Source organism: Puma concolor, chromosome A1 (genome assembly GCF_028749965.1).
Source record: "Puma concolor isolate L17-30 chromosome A1, mPumCon1.1.hap2, whole genome shotgun sequence".
Taxonomy (NCBI): domain Eukaryota; kingdom Metazoa; phylum Chordata; class Mammalia; order Carnivora; family Felidae; genus Puma; species Puma concolor.
The window spans coordinates 128,998,125-129,015,378 of NC_141667.1; positions in this window are offsets into that span (position 1 = coordinate 128,998,125).

Sequence of the window (17,254 nt, forward strand, 5' to 3'; positions counted from 1 at the left end):
AGGGCCAGGACAATTCCATCCTCCTGCTGCGAGGTAGGAGCTGTGGCCTGGAGTCCCAACAGCCCCACCTGCCTCTTGGCTGCCCCTGCCGGAAACTGCACAGGCCGGGTCCGGACAGCAGGAGCCCAGGTAAGCCGCCCCAGGTGCAGCAGTGACCTTGGCTGCAGGAAGTCCTGTCACCCGCCTGCAGCTAATTGCAGCCGCAGCGGAGGAGCCAACCTAATTACACAAAAGTATGTGGCGCCCACATTCCTGGCCACCACACATTCTCACACATCTCACAGGAGACGCGGCCCCTCACTCGCGCTCTGGCCCCAGCCCCTTGCCGGTTCCACGGAGCCCCCGAAGAGGGTCCTCCCTCCTGCAGCTCTCTAGAAGCTCTCTGGAGCTGCCCCAGCAGCAATTCCCTGCTTTCCCTTGCCTGCCGCTGAGGCACTTAACCCTCATCTTTACCTAATGTAAATATTTAATCCTGTTCATTGAGAAGCTGCCCATCACCTGCCCTCACCCTGTTCTATCCTCATCCAAATGGTCTCCCCGTCGGACCCTGGAACAAGGGTAAGACTGTGAAGGGCTCCCCCCCACCACCAGAGCCCCCCACCTAGCCTGGCACACCGCTGGCATTTCACTGCCAGCCCTGGGAGTGATGAGCACCCTCGAATTCTACAACCTGGGGGCAGGGTGTGTGACCTAAGTTTCACTACACTCAGCTGACCAACAGCCTGACCACCACCTCCCTCAAAGTGCCTTAGAGACCAAAATCAAACCTGGTGCCTGGCACATGACAGGTGGTCCGTGAACATTTACTGGATTGAGTTGTGAGCCTTACGTCTACAAAGCATTAATGATGGGCCAGGACCTTGCACATCTCTGATGGTGCATCCGTCCACATGTACGTATCCCTCTCTCCCCACGCCCACTCTAAGAGAGTTTGAGGTCCCTCAGCCTATTTCTGCCCAGGAGCTGGAGACACTGAGTTGGAGGATGGCCCATCTAATCATTAAAGGGTGGGGTGCAGGGAACACAAAGAGCAAAGGAAAAGCTGGGTGTGGGAGGGAACTACACAGGATAGAGGCTCACAACCTGCAACTTTCCCGCAGAGGACAAGCCAGGGATGGGACAGCTTTCTCATTACTTCTGGCTGCAGGACGGTGTGGAGACAGTGTGTGGGTCCCTGGGGCAATGAGGGTTGCACACCCATTATCTCTTTCAGGGCTCACAACACCCCGAGGCGCATTTTTGTCTCCATTAAAATGATGAGGAGATGGGAGGTTCAGAAAGGTTAAATAATTTGCCTGAGGTCACACAGCAAGTAAGAGGGTAAGTCTGAGCAGCTGAGACTGTGTTCCTGACCCTTTCACACTGTTGCTTGCTCTTCATTCATTATTGCTCTACCCTCAAACAAGGAGGGTAGGGAGATGTCCACTGAGCAACTCCTGCCAGGTCTCTAGGAAATGCTACCTCATGAACCCACGTCACTTCCCTCATGGACACCTGAGCCCCCAAAGTGCAAGGGGGCCAGGCCCTGTGAGGACCCATGGAGGAGGGACAGGTGGGCTGGAGGAACCCCTTGGCTACTAGTTCTGAGCTCACAGAACCAGTTCAAACACAGGGCAACAGCGGGGTGGTGACAACCACCAGCCCTGAGCGAAGATGGCCATGAGCTGCCTAAGATGGCTAGGAAAGCTGGGGAGCCTTCTGGGAGGAAGCCAGCTTTGTCCACCTGGAAGGATGAAGAGGACTTCAATAGACAGGACAGAGATCTGGTAGAGGAATCCAGACAGGCAAAGGTGTAGAGGTGAGAAAGCAGCATGGAGGGAGCAAGCAGCAACAATGAGACCCCAGAGGCTCCTGGGAGTGAGAAGAGCAGAGCCGGGCAGGGACATGCCTCCTCCCCAAGCTAACATCTCACTCCCCGCACAGCAGGGGTGCTGCTGGCTCCATGTCACCTAGGTCCTCCTGGAAGGGTGAGATGCACAGCATGAGCACCTTCTGAATCCAAGGACATGCTCCTCCAGCCTTCCAAGGGACTCCTCCCAAAGAAGATCAAAATTGCGTGCTTCAGGGGCACCTCGGTGGCTCAGCTGGTTAAACGTCTAACTCTTGGGGGTCACCTGGGTGGCCCAGTCAGTTAAGCGTCCGATTTCAGCTCAGGTCATGATCTCATAGCTCATGGGTTCGAGCCCCGCGTCAGGCTCTGTGCTGACAGCTCAGAGCCTGGCGCCTGCTTCCTATTCTGTGTCTCCCTCTCTCTCTGTCCCTCTCCCATTCGTGCTTTCTGTTTCAGCTTAGGTCATGAACTCACAGTTGTAAGAGTTCAAGCCCTGTGCCGGGCTCTGTGCTGACAGTGCGGAGCCCGCTTGGGATTCTCTCTCCGCCTGTCCCCTGAGCACTTGCACCCTCTTTCTCAAAATAAACATAAATGAATGAAGGAATGAATGAATGAATGCTTTTAGACTTCAGAGTGGAGAGAGGGCATGATGTTGCCCTCACCCACTACTCCTGCCTGTGGAGGGTAGCTCTGTGCCACCGCAGGTGGGGGGAACGCCCTTTCCTCAGTGCTGCCCTGCCTGTTTCCCAGGGCCGGATTCCAACCTGGGGTGCCTCTCCCCCCTCAAACATCCACCAAAGGCCCGAGCGCTACCAGAGAAGCCTATCAGGACTGCAGGAAGCCACCCGTCTCTTACATACACCGTCTCTTCCCTTACTCGTCTAATAGCTACTCCCTCTTCAGGCCTCAACCCGGACGTGCCTTCCTTCCAGTGCTCTCCCACGCTACTCCTCCCCACCCCCCCCCCCCCCCCCGCCCATGCTCCCACAGCCCTCCGTGCCACCGTGGTCAGCAGTTTGCTACTCCCTGCTTCTGGCGGGCCAGAAGGACTCATAGGACTGTGACCCCAAGGGCAGAGGCTGGTTTAGCCTCTTCACCCAGGCTGTGTCCCCAACTCTTGCCTGGGCTATCGTCTGTGCTTGATCAATACCAGCTGAAGCAACAATCCCACAGCCCCGCGTCCTGACCTCTGGACCAAAGGGGCCCCATCCCATCTCCCAATTAGACCACTGGCCCCAGGCATGAGGCCCAGCACCCCCTGCTCCTCCAGTGCCTGCCTGGGCCTCGACAATGCTTCACACAGACGGGAGGCTCACCAAAGACTCCGAGTCCCTCCACTGTGTGCACACCCCACCCTGGACAGGCCCTGCCCACTTCATCTGACCGGTCTCCCAGGGCGAGACCCTGGCCCTGAGGAGGAAGCACGGTCAGGGTCAAAGATCCAGGGCTGCTCCTGTCCTGACTTTGCAGGGTGAGCCCCTGGCTACATGGCCAGGGCAGTTACATGGCTCTCATCCCAAGCAGCCCAGAAGCCTCTCCTCTGCTTCCCAGGTCACTAAGACAGGCAGCTGGCTCCCTCCTTACCCTGACATGATTCTGGCTCTCCTAGGTCATAGTTCTGAAGGCCCCCCACAAGCCGACACACACATGGTCCCCTTGCCTTCTTGGACCTCAATTATTTTCTCTAAAAAGGATTTAACACCCCAAAGGGGGTTTTGACCCAGGAGCGCATACCCCACCATCGCCCCCTCCACTGTGGGCAAGTTCCCCTAAAAAACATGTAGCCAGGCCCAAGGAATGTATGCAGAACGGGTAAAGGACAGTGCTGCTTCTACTTGGGAAAGAAAATCCTACATGGAATCAGAGGGAAGGGGGGAGACTCCCCTCCCTGCATCACTGTCACTCCCCCTCACCAAGCATCCTATCCCCCTACAGCTAGCCCTGAATAAATCTGTTTGGTCACTTACAACCTCAGCCGATTCCAAGGTTATGCTCTATGCTCGGTCCCACCTTCATGTTTCAGTCGTGCTCCCTCTCGCTCACCTCCAGTGCCCTCCCCACCCCATACCTGTAGACAGTACCTCTTTCAAGACCCATTTCCAATGCTACTTCCAGGATGCCCACATTCTCTGACCTGCCGACCCTAACCTTTCCTTCCTCATTTCCAATCAGAACTGGGTGTAACTGTCCTAGCCCACCTGGTTAGGGCCATACTTCATCATCCCACAAGCTCTAAGCTCCTCTGAATTAGGGGGCATACAAGGGTTAATCACCAGTACACAACTACCCTTAACAGAATCTGGAATTAAAAAAAAAAAAATCTAAACAAATGAATGAGAGAGATGCATGATCAACATTCAGATATTCATAAGATATATTATCCTTATACGTATCCTTAATATGTAAAGAGCTCATATAAATCACTAACAGGAAAAACATTCCATGAGAAATGAGAAAATTATGTAGACAGCTAGTTCAGGCAATAGTAAGTGGTGAGGAACCACACAAAAATACATTTTAAGTAATAAAAAAAGGCAAATTAAAACAATAAGACATCCCCTTTTTTCTCTAGGAAAACAGAGGAGATATTTAAACTTTAAACATTTGATACCAAATGTTGGGGAGAGTAAAGGGAAGCAAACACTCTCCAACACTCCTGGTGGGAATGTAAATTAGCCTAACCTTTCTGGAAGGCAACTTAGCAAAAGGCATCAGAAACCCAAAAAACACAGGTACCTTTTTCACAAGTTTCACTCGTAAGCACTTATCTTAAGGAAACAATTGTAGGAGTGATGCTCACACAAAGGTGTTTATCACAGTGTGGTTGCTGAGGGCAGACACACAGAAATAACCACATAATCAAATAGAAGAGTGGTTTTGAGAACTGAAGTACATTTATACCCTGGGCCACCAGCACTCCTGGCAAACGATGGTGCAGAATGTGAAAGGCTCCCATGGTATATGGAGATACACATAACAATATATACTAGGATACGTTGCTAAGTGAGAATAAGTTATAAAAATGGTTCATATGGTTTTATAAGAAAAAGAAGTGTGTATACATAGAAACAAAAAGACTAGAAGACTTCAAAATGTTAACAATGGTTCCCTCCATTCTGTTTGCTCCAGTTCTTCTAAAGTTTGACGTCTATAGTACTTACACAAAATATCAACTGTTCACTGATAAAGCCTCTAACCAGGAGTCAAGACAGGAAAAGTCCTCCAATGATACTCCCGGGTCTACCTTCATCCTACCACCCCCCCCCCCCCCACCACACACACACCAGTTGGTATCAGTCATAACCTAGGTCTCTGCATGCACTTATATTCCCCACCCAGCCAGGCTAGGTCACTAGCTGCCAGCCACTAGCCCAAAGCTTGTTTTGAACCTCAACTATTCACCAAGCAGTAGAACCCATTGCACCCCCCAAACAGATTCCTAATAGCTACCAACGGATGCCCTTTACAGGAAGCCCCCAGCACCCCCTGTAGAAGGTGGTAGGAGACAGGTATCCCCTGGACAGTGCCTGCTGACCTCACGTGTCCATGGAGCTCCAAAGCCACATGATGATAAAGAGGATATGGTGGAACCAGCCACGGGTGTAACCCGGCCAGTAACAGCCCTCCTCTGTTAATCATTGTTGCATTAATTCACTTAAGAGCTGATGACTTCATCCATCACAAAGAGGCCGAGTAAGCACTTTCCTTGGGTCTTCCTCATTCTTGCAGCATGGGGCAGGGGGGACATCGAGTGCATGTTCACCGAGGCTCCTGGCCAGGCCAAGCCCAGTGATGCAATGCTGACTCCACACCAGGCACACTGGTTGCACTTCACACCCTAAAACTCTCAGAGCAACTTGGCAAGAGATGCGGGAATCCCAGCATTCTCATCTCTGATGTGGGGGCATGAAGCAGTTATGTGACCTTCTCAAGATCACCCAACTAAGAGGCCTCACTGAAATTGGAACTCTGATCTTCCTGTCTCTTCCATGATACCCCTTCGCCGATTACTCCCCAACCACATGACTTGCACCACCAGAGCTCAAGAAGCCCCTAGCACTGGAATCAAAGCTGACTAAAGTACATAAGCCCATGGCCAATTCCTTTTTTCCAGCCCTGCCTTTGCTCACAAACGGAAGAGCCTGGGGCCACCCCACTGCCATCCTGTGCTAAAGATAGTAGTATGGATCTGGGGGAAAAAATATCAAGAAAGTGCTCACCTGGTCCAAAAGCGGCCAGCCACCCGGTCTCATCGTAGCATAGTGGCCCTGTCCAAAGTGTCAGGGGGCACCTTGAGGGCTGCTGGCAGGGCCCTGGCCCTGCTATTAGAGTGGACCCGGGTGGGTGGTGCTAGTGAGGGAGAGGAGAGCAAAGGGGGCCCACTGTGCAGGACGCTGTTGCTGAAACCACGAAGCAAAATATTTTCATTCATGAGTTCATCCAGCCTAAACATGCATCTAATCCCCAGGAACTGACAGTTCAAAACGGCTCCCAGGCGGGAAAGAGACAGAGCGCTTAGTTCAAAGGCAGAAGGAGCCAGGCTTTACCGCTTATCACCCAGTGACCATCAGCAGACTCAAGGAGCTGCCTGGGCTTACCATCCACGCCGGCCAGGGAGGCCAGTGTCTTAAAGGGCCAAGAGCCCAGCACCATCAGCTCTCAGTCTGCTCACCCTCCTCCTTACCTGGGCCCTGGGACAGAAGAAGGGGCCTTTCTGCTTGGTGGCTGGGTACAGCTTCGCTTTTCAATCTGGGCCCTAATTTGATGCAGCGGCCCAGGCAGAGGGAAGAGAGGGCACATATTGGCTCTGCACAAGTGGACCCCTTGTGTCTGTCAGGAAGGGCCTTTGGGTACCCAGTGACCAAGGTGGAAAGGAGGGGGAAAAGGAGGGAAACAAGGGATCCCCAAAGCACTCTTCAACACCAACCAGGCACAAGCAATGATCAGCATCACTGGCTTTCCCTGCAAGGCTTAGGCCACTCTGAGCCTCAGGTCCTGGCCCTGGGGCCTTGGCTGGCAGGGCGGGCCAGGTTCTTTACCTGGAAGACAGATTGGCTAGAATGAGATCTCCCATAGACGCTTCCTGCGCAGAGAGTGTTTATACAATGCAGAATTTGCAGTCTCTTCTGGAAGGCTGGGTTGCCTTAGGGACTTTGGGGGTGGGGGGGGGGTGATACCCTTTGGCCCCTGCTTGACTGATACTTTTGAAAAAATTAGGTGCTATAACCAACCAGCCCCTTAAGAAACAACTTTGTATGAAGGTGACATTAGGCATATTTTTTCCCATAGGGGTCTCTCTCCAGCTCAGCAGGACCAATCTCTGAATACCTGGGATTTTGGCAACCCCCACCCACCCCCCAGCCCCAGCATACTGGCAGTGCTACTGATTGTCTGGGGAGAAAACTCAAGCATTCAGACCTGACATCAAGTTTGGACCCAGAGAGAACCCACAGTCCTGCTTCCTGCCCTGCGGGCTTGGGACCCCAGGCTGCAGCGTTTTTTCCTGGTCTTCCAATTCCCTTTGTAAAGACAAGGAACACCCCAAAGAACAAGCGACTCCCAGCATCTCCTGTGCCACCAGATGCCAGGTGTTTCATATGCTCTGGGCTAACCCCTCATCCCGAAAGGTGAAGTCCCATTTTACAAGTGAGAAAACCGAAGTTTAGACGGGGGACGTAAGGTGCCCCAGAACACAAGGGCAGTAAATAGGAGTCTGAGGACATGGCCCACTGCTCCAAAAGCCACGGGAACCTAGAGCCAAGAACCAGGCGAGCCCAAGACCTGCTTCCTCTTAGGACCTCCTACCCGGCGCTGTCTGTTCTCCGGCATCCAGAGAAAACCCAGGAAAGAGGTCTCTCACCTCAGGGTCAGCACAGCGAAAGACAAACACGGGTCTGCCTCCTTTCCACCCTGAGCAGTCCCATCTCGCCCACTTGCCAGACTGCCCTGGTCCCCTCCCTGCTACAACGCCATTGCCCTTCGCCCATTCAGAAAGGGATCTTCTGGGGCGCCTGGGTGGCTCAGTCGGTTAAGCATCCGACTTCAGCTCAGGTCACGATCTCGCGGTTCGTGAGTTCGAGCCCCGCATCGGGCTTTGGGCTGATGGCTCAGAGCCTGGAGCCTGCTTCGGATTCTGTGTCTCCCTCTCTCTCTGCCCCTCCCCCATTCATGCTCTGTCTCTCTGTGTCCCAAAAATAAATAAACGTTAAAAAAAAATTAAAAAAAAAAAAAAAGAAAGAAAGGGATCTTCTTAGAACCCACTCGCTGGGAGGCTGACTTACCTGACAGAAATCACATCCTAATGGAAGCATATCTAGTACTCTAACAGACAATGGTTTCAGCACCATGAAGGTGATCCTGTGGAACTCGCTCCCCCTACTACAAACCCTATGAGAACTTTTACTTTATCTGTGTTTAGAGCCAGATTTAGTTAGAGGAAAGAACTGTGCATTTATAACCACAATCCCGGGCTCGAGTACCAGCTCTCACTATGATCTTGGGGAAGCCATGGCGCCCATCTGAGGCTCAGTTTGCTCATCTGTGAAATGAACAGAACAATCTTGGCGTGGCTGTCAGCTCATGATGTTGGTGAAAAGACTGGCACAGAATGAGACAAGGCTGCAGCTGGGATGTAGGCTTCAGTTATGCTCCCAGAATTGGAGACCGTGCCCTTAAACCAGCGTGCTGATATACCCCAAGCACTCCCAGACTCACCTCCTCTCCAAAACGTGCCCCAGAGAGAAACCCAAGGGCATGATTCCCCATGGATTCTTAGCATCCTCGTGGTCACTTGCTGACTCGGCTCTGGGATACTGAGCTTCAAGATGAGCACTGAACTCATGGGGGCTGGAGTCGAATAATATGGGACAGTGGTCATGGGGGCCGGGAGGGAGCTTTAACCCAGCCTGTCCAATTATAGGGTCTCAGCTCTGCTCCATTTTAGCTGTGTGACCCTGAGCAAGTTAGTGCACCCCTCGGAGATTCACACTCCTTATATTTTAAATGGAATAATAGTATCTACCTCACAGGGCTCTTGGGAGAACAGGTAACAGATAAAGGTCTTAGCACAGAGTCTGGCACATGTAAGGGTCCAATAAGCGATAGCCCCATCAGATTATCTAACAGCCTCAGACTTGAGCAAGGGTCACAGAAGGGTCTAGATCCACACTGTGTGATAAAAATATAACATGAGTCACATATATTATTAATTTTCTAGAAGCCACTTTTTTAATGTTTATTTATTTTTCAGAGAGAAACAGAGTGTGAGCAAGCAGGGAAGGGGCAGAGAGAGAGGGAGACACAGAATCTGAAGCAGGCTCCAGGCTCTGAGCTGTCAGCACAGAGCATATGTGGGGCTCAAACCCAAGAAATGCCAAGATCACGACCTGAACCGAAGTCAGGTGCTTAACCGACTGAGCCACCCAGGCGCACCCAGAAGCCCCTTTTTTTTAAGGTTATTTATTTACTTTGAGAGGAAGAAAGAAAGAAAGAGCAGGCATGTGTGCACACGTGAGAGAAAATCCCAAGCAGGTTCCTTGCTGTCAGTGCAGAGCCCCGCACAGGGCTCAATCTCACAAACCACGAGATCATGACCTGAGCCAAAATCAAGAGTCAGACGCTTAACCCCCTGAGCCACCCAGGCACTTTTAAAAATAAATAAATAAATTGGGGCGCCTGGGTGGCGCAGTCGGTTGAGCGTCCAACTTCAGCTCAGGTCATGATCTTGCAGTCCGTGAGTTCGAGCCCCACGTCAGGCTCTGGGCTGATGGCTCAGAGCCTGGAGCCTGCTTCCGATTCTGTGTCTCCTTCTCTCTCTTGCCCCTCCCCGCTTCATGCTCTGTCTCTGTCTCAAAAATAAATAAACGTTAAAAAAAATTTTTTTTAATTTTTTTTAAATAAATAAATAAACAAACAAACAAACAGACAGACAGACAAACAAACATAGTAGGGGTGCCTGGATGGCTCAGTCAGTTGAGCATCTGACTTTTGATTTTGGCTCCGGTCGTGATCCCAGGCTCGTGGGATTGAGCCCCGTGTCGGGCTCCACACTCATCACAGACCCTGCTTAAAATCCTCTCTCCCCTTCTGCCCCCTCCCCTGTTCATGCTCTCTTCTCTCTCTTAAAAACATGAAAAATAAAAAGTAAACATAGTAAACCAATCAGATTAATCTTAATATGTTTTCTTTAACCCAATATACCCCAAATATTGCCACTTTAATATGTAACAAATATAAAAAATTACTAATGGGATATTTTACCATTTGTTTAACACTTTGCCTTTGGACTCAAGTGTGTGTTTTACCATTACAGCTCATGTCAGCTCAGATGCTAGAAGTACGTGACCAGCATTTAGGTCTCCTAAAATGTACAGCTGTACAAGGAAATTCACATTACCAAGTTGTTCCAAACACACCTCTAAGTTTACCCGTAACTTTTTGAGTCCTTGGGTCTGCTTTTGATAGTTTTCTCTCTCCTCCCTGACAGGGAGGAGACTTTTTTAAAAATTGAATTTAAATCAATTAAAACTGCTAAATACTGAGAATTCCGCTCCTCACTCCCCCTCGTCACATATTAAGTGTTCAAAAGCCACACAAAGCCAGTGGCTACTGTCTTGGACAGCTTTTTAGGTATCCCAGAAAAATGAGACCTTCAGAAGACCGCAGGATCAGAGGCTCCATCAGAGCAGAAATTGGCCACTTGTACGGGGCTGGGGCTATAGTGGCCCCCGGGGCAGGTGATGCCCCTGAGGGCTCCGTGTAGACCATCTACTCTTGCTGAACTTCCTGTTCCCCCAGCTCTGGCCCAGAAAACATCCCGAGCCACCCACTATGCCAATTTCGCAGCTGCCCGGGCCAGGAGAGGCCCCTCAACTGTACATGGATGTGCCTTTCTCCATAGCCGAAGACTTTGCTCACAAACATTCTTGGAACATCAAGGCAAAAATGATGATGATGTTTATCAATGTGCTAACTATTCTTTTCTTTGAAGACATGAGCCAACATTTGATTGTTTCTATGTGCACGCTAGAAGTATCTTTCTCTGGATATAAAGAGAGGAGGACAGACCACAAGCTAGGTGGGCCAGCCTGCCAGCAGGGAAGAGAGAGAATACTATAAAAAAGCAGACCCAAGGACTCACAAAGGAGAGCCCCTGGGTCCATACAGGGCAGGACAAACAGCATGCCCCAACTTCCACACATACCCCAAATCACAGCCTAAAACAGCATGACAGTGGCCTGAGTTACTGTGCAACTTTGTCTGATGCACTCTGGCCTTCTGAATCACAGTAAAACATTATGAAAGATTTCCAGGAAGAATAGTAAAAGGAAGCTGTGAGCTATCCGGGTAGCCAGGAGCTGCCTCTTTTCCAGAAAACAAAGATGTGACTGTAGGGGACACAATGACGTGTGTCTACACATGTATCTACTTTAAAACAAGCAACAAAAATAAAAACAAACAACATAAAAGGGTTCAGCAATCATTTAAATTTGATTGATAAAAAATACTCTTGTCTGTGTCCTGACGTCTGGATACACTGACTTCCCCAGGGGGAATATAAGCTCCGTGCAGGCTGGAGTTTATTTCACTGACCATTGTATCCCAGTGCCTGGCACTTAGCCCACTGGATGGATGGATGGATGGATGGATGGATGGATGGATGGATGGATGGATGGATTATTCTAAGCCTCCCCCTAAACTCAACAGCCTTTGAACATTCAAATATTTGCTTTCCCAGAAGTCACCTCAAGTTTTGCACTGATCCCATTTTCTATACCAAGAACATCCTAGACGTTCAGCTCAAAAAAACTACACGCTAATGTCACTTACCTGCATCAGGCTCCAAACTGTCTCCAGTGTCCCTCTCTCTCCAAGCCACAGGAAGAAGGGGTCAACACAGCAAACACTCCCCAGCAGTGGGATACAGGGTGTGTGACTGTCAGCAGCAGGCCCCTGCATCCCCCATCCTGGGGCAGTCAGAGTCTAGACTTGGGTGGAGGACAGAATGGCCCCAATTGTCCTCTGGGCCCCCCTGTCACCACAAGCCAGGAAGACCTTCCTGCCACAGAACGCCGTCTTTCATCTCAGAGGAGTCAAGTCGGGGCTTGGCGATTCCACATCATCTGCATGTGGTGGGTCCAGAAAATGGAGCTGCGTGCACGGCAGCCTTTATACCTGTGTTTAATTTCTGCTTAATAAGACACGTAAAATGCTCTACCTAAAGGCCAGCTGACGGCAGGACACACATTTCCGGATTAACAGTTCTGTTAGAGAGGTTTCCGCAAGCCAGTGACCTCTCTGTGATGTCTATAATTATATCCACATAGCATATAAATCTCAATACACTTTTAATAAGCAGTTAATACTCTGATATAAAATATTTACATCTCGACCAAATTCATCCTGCATGGAGTAGTCCTGGTTTACCGAGTTATTAAATCCACGGCCATCAATCAGTTCCCCCCCCTTCCCCCCGCCCCCCCAGCTAAACAGAGACCTGAGGACTCAAGCAAGCTTCCTTCCCACGCTCAGCAAAGACTGAAGCCTTTCTAGTCTGGCAGTTTCTTCATCACCCAGGGTCTTGCCCATTGTTCTCCTGTGAGTGGCAGGACCTCCATCGTGGCAAAGCCATCCCTCCCAGCACCCAAGCCAGAAGCCTGAGAAACCCTATGGGCCCTCCACCTGCCCTCCAGCTTTGCAGGGATTTTTCCTGAGCACCTATGGTAGGTCCTAGGCCAGCTGCCAGGCTCTAACATGGCCAACCAGCTGCCTTCCAAGAACAGCCCCAGCGTCACCTCCTGTGGGAAACCTTCCTGAGTGTGCCCATCCTATCTCGCAGAGCAGCTAGACTGCTGCAGCCAACCATCCTTGATGCCTCCTACTCACCCCACATCCAATCCAGCAGCAATTCCTCTTCATCCTCCCTTCAAAATACATCCACAGGTGCCCCCTTCTCCTGACCTCCACTAACTACCATGCTGGCCTGAGCTTCTACTGTCTCCCACGTGGATCACTGTAACACGCCTCCACCCTGATCCCTGCCAGGCTTGGGGCAACAGAGCAGCCAGAATCACCCTTTTCAAATGTAAATCCCATCTTGAGGCTGTGCTCCACATCCTGCAATGGCTTCCCATTCCAAAGGGTCAAAGTTCTTAGGGCAGGTTCCCAGACTCCATACCACGGCTTCTTCTTCATCTTTGGGCCATGGATCCTCCCAGTAGTCGGAGGAAGCCAAAGGACTTTGACTTAGATAAACGTTTTACATGCATCAAGATTCCATAGTATTACAAACAAAAGCACTTACATTGAAATAATTAATGTTTAAAATTTGTGACACAGTGATGCGTGTGCATTAAGTCCTAAGATCCTGTGCCTGTCAATTCAAACTAGTGATGAGAAAAATATTTCAAGATATCTGATACAATTTTAATAGGTAATAAAAATGTCTATAATTTCCATTGTTGATAAAGTCCGGATGGTTCTTTTGGGCAGGGGGTGGGCGGCTCTAATCATAATGGAAATGTATGCTGATTTTCACTTAAAGGTTAATGGACATACAGAGGAAATTTTCCCTAAGCTCAGAGATGCCCCCGAGGGGTCCAAGGGTAGTAGGGATGAAACCTCAGCTCTTCCTGATCAGCAGCGCCCCCACCCTCTGCCCTGCCTGTTCTTCTCCATGTCACCATTTCTCTCCAGGCTCACCAGCCTCCCACTGTTCCTCCACCAAGGCAAGTATACTCTGTCCTGAGAGTCTGCCCCTATGTGCACAGTCACATCTTCACCTCCTTCAAGTCTCTGCTCACATCCTACAGCTCAGGAGAGGGGCCCCGATCACTGCCAACATTTCCCACACCTCTAGTCCTGCTCCATTTCTTCCTTCCTTCCTTCCTTCTTCCCTCCTTCTTTTTCTTCCTTTCTTTTTTCCTTTGCTTCCTTTTCTTTCCCCCTTTCTTTTCTTCCTTTCTTCTTTCTCTCCCTTCATTCTTTTTCTTCTTTGCTTCCTTTTCTTTCTCCCTTTCTTTTCTTTCTTTCCTTTTCTTTCTCCCTTTCTTCTTTTTCTTCCTTTCTTTTCTTTTTTTTCTTTCTCCCTTCCTTCTTCACTCCCTTTTCTTTTCTTTCCTTTTCCTTTTCTTTCTTCTTTCCTTCACTCTTCCTTTTTCTTCCTTTCCTTTTTCCTTTTTTTCTTCCTTCCTTTTTCTTTCTCTTCCTTCCTTCCCTCTTTCCTTTCTCCCTTTCTTTCAGTAGCATTTACTACCTTTTGACAGGCTACGTCATTCCCTTATTATAGTTATATATTTTTTTTTAATTTTTTTTTCAACGTTTATTTATTTTTGGGACAGAGAGAGACAGAGCATGAACGGGCGAGAGGCAGAGAGAGAGGGAGACACAGAATCAGAAACAGGCTCCAGGCTCTGAGCCATCAGCCCAGAGCCCGACGCGGGGCTCGAACTCACGGACCGCGAGATCGTGACCTGGCTGAAGTCGGACGCTTAACCGACTGCGCCACCCAGGCGCCCCTATAGTTATATATTTTGATCCCCTCCTCTTCTTTCTCTTCTCCCCCTCCACCTCCTTGTCCCTCCCTTCCACTCTTCCCCGCCATCGCTCTCTCTTAGAACACAGGCTCCTGAAGGGCAAAGGCTTCTGTGTCTTTTGTTCAAGAAAACATACCTAGCTTCTAGAACAGGGCCTGGCCAGTAGCGGGACATTAAATACTGGCTGGTGAAACATGAATGACTAACTCAACAGCCTCCTTGGGGGTCTCACTCTGACACCCATCAGTGTCCTCTCATCCATCCTTCCTCACTACCAGATCTGGTCAGCCCACTCATCTTCCAACACTTGTCGGGAGCCTACTTCACCTCTGCATGGAGGCTGACCTCCTCAGCAGCCTCTCCAAGCCCTTCACACACCCACCTCTCCGGTCCTACCTCAACCTTTCATCCTGAACATTCTGATTTCTCTGTACCTAATGCTGTTCTACTGTTTTGCATTTGTGTCTGTCTCTGTGAGAGACCTCCTCTGGTTCAGTTCACCCCCAGGTCCCTAGCATCCAGCTCCAGGCCTCGTGCTGGCTGGTGCCCAGGGACTGCCGGATGAATGCGTGAACCAGTGAATCAACTAGCAGATGAAACAGGAACAGAAGCCGGCATGGCTGCTACGCGGGGAGCAGGCGTGCTGCCACCGGGCACACACCCCAGGTGGGGCCTGTCACCCTGGCTCCCAACTGAGCATTTCACAGGGGACCCACAGAAGCTGGTTCTCAGTTTAAAGAGATAATCCAGCTAATGACAGGATTAGTTCAGGCACATCCCCTAAACCATAAGCTTGAAACCTCTACCTGGGCAAATGTTTGGCCGGCCTCCACCAGGATCCCTACACTTACCAACCACAGGCTGTTCCCCATCACACAGAGCCCCTCAGCTCTGCCAAGCCACCATGGGGCCATCATGGGGACTCAGAGACAAGCAGCCCGTTTCAGGGGGCCCTGGCATCCCCAACGCCACAAGCCCCCACTACACAGACCTGCCAACCTCCACCTCTGTGACAGTACCTGTTCTTACCGGTGCCAAGAAAGGTGATTATGCAGACACGACAGAAAAGGAGACCCCAAGAGGGCAAACGCCAGTGGCTCTGAACTGACAAGTGATATTTGGTGGCACCTGAGGAAGCAGGCTCCAGGACTGTGCCAAACCCACATGGGGCAACGGTGCTACAATGACATCTCAGGTGGCAACATCTAGAGGCTGTGTCCAAGAGGAACCAGCCCAGGCCACGGGGGCTTCTGCTACTTCATACACACCCCAATCTCTTACTGGCTCCCTTAACATCATGGACTGTAGAAGAGCCCAACTCCGGGGTGGGGGTTGGTGGGGACAGCCTTGGAGGAGCTACAGAAAAGGCTTACAGGAGCGGTGTTAGCCAATGGCCAGATAGTGAGGGAAGTGAAATGTTCAAGGCTGGGCCAAGGTCAAGGAGCAGTGCCCCCAAAAGCAAGTCACAGAAAATATGATGAGATAGGACTGCCCAACTCCAGACCCTTTCTCCATCAGTGACTAGTTGTGTCACAGTCAAACCTTGGACAACTCAACCTGTCACAGCTGTGCTATCCAATACAGTAGCTGCTACTCACAGGTAACTAAATTTAAATGAACATTAATTAAAATTAAATAACACTAAATATTTAGTTCCTCACTCATAGTAGCCCCATTTCAGACACTCAAGAACCACACACGGCCAGAAGCTACCATATTGAACAGAACAGAACATTTCCTTCACCACAGATGAAACTGATTAATACAATTGGCGTTGGGCAGGGGGAGGAGAAGCCCAGCACAGGGCTCAGCACCCCTCACCCTTCCCATAACTTCTAGTCACTCCTGCGACCTGTCACTGCCTATGCCACCTCCTTGAAGTCCTCTTGGGGTAGCAGGTGCTCAGTCCACACAGCATGCCTCCCTCACGGTTGCAAGATGGATCGGTATTCTCTTTATCTCCACTGCCACTTGAAAACTGATGCTGTCACACCATTTTACAGATAGAGAAATGGAAACCCTAAGAGGAGAAGACAGTTACTCATCATCAGGTTATTGGTGGCTTATGAAATTATTCAAAGGGGAAAAAATGGGTGGTGGTGAGGCCTCAAGAAAGACTTTCAGAACCCTGCCAATCTGAAGGCCGATGTGCCCAGCAGACTAACGGCCTCCCATAGAAACTGTGAATGCATATTTTACATTTTACAGCAAAGGAGAATGATGGTAGCAGATGGACTTAATGTTTCAAATTGGATGACTTTAAAATAGAAAGATTAGCCTGGATTATCTGAATGGGTCCAATGAAATTTTAAGGGTCCTTAAATGCGGCAGATAGAGGAGGAAGAGTCCATATGAGAATGATGCCACGTGAGAAAGACACAACCAGCTATTGTTGGTTTTGAAGATAGATGGAAGGGCTCATGAGCCAAGTAATGTGAGCCTCCAGAATCTGGAAAGGCAAGAAAATATACTACCCCCTAGATCTTCCAGAAAGGAATGAAATCCTGTTGACACCTGGACTTTAGCCCAGTGGAATCCATTCTAGATTTCTAACCTGCTAACTGTAAGATAATAAACTTGTGTTGTCATAGTTTCCTATGGCTGCTGTAATGAATTTAAAAATACTTTGGTACCAGAAGTTGGGGGACGGGGCTCCTCTAACAAATACCATAAAGACTAGAGGAATTCTGAGGAACATGCTAGAAAGACTAGATTGGCCTGAACGGAACATAGCAGAAATATCAATGTTAACAGTTCAACCAGTAAGGACTCAGAAGGAGTGAGGAACATGGTAGGGAAAACCTCAATTACCTTAGAGAATCCTTAAATTGTTGTGTAAGGACTGTTGGTATAAATATGGATGTTAAAGGTGCTGCCAGGAAGGGCTCAG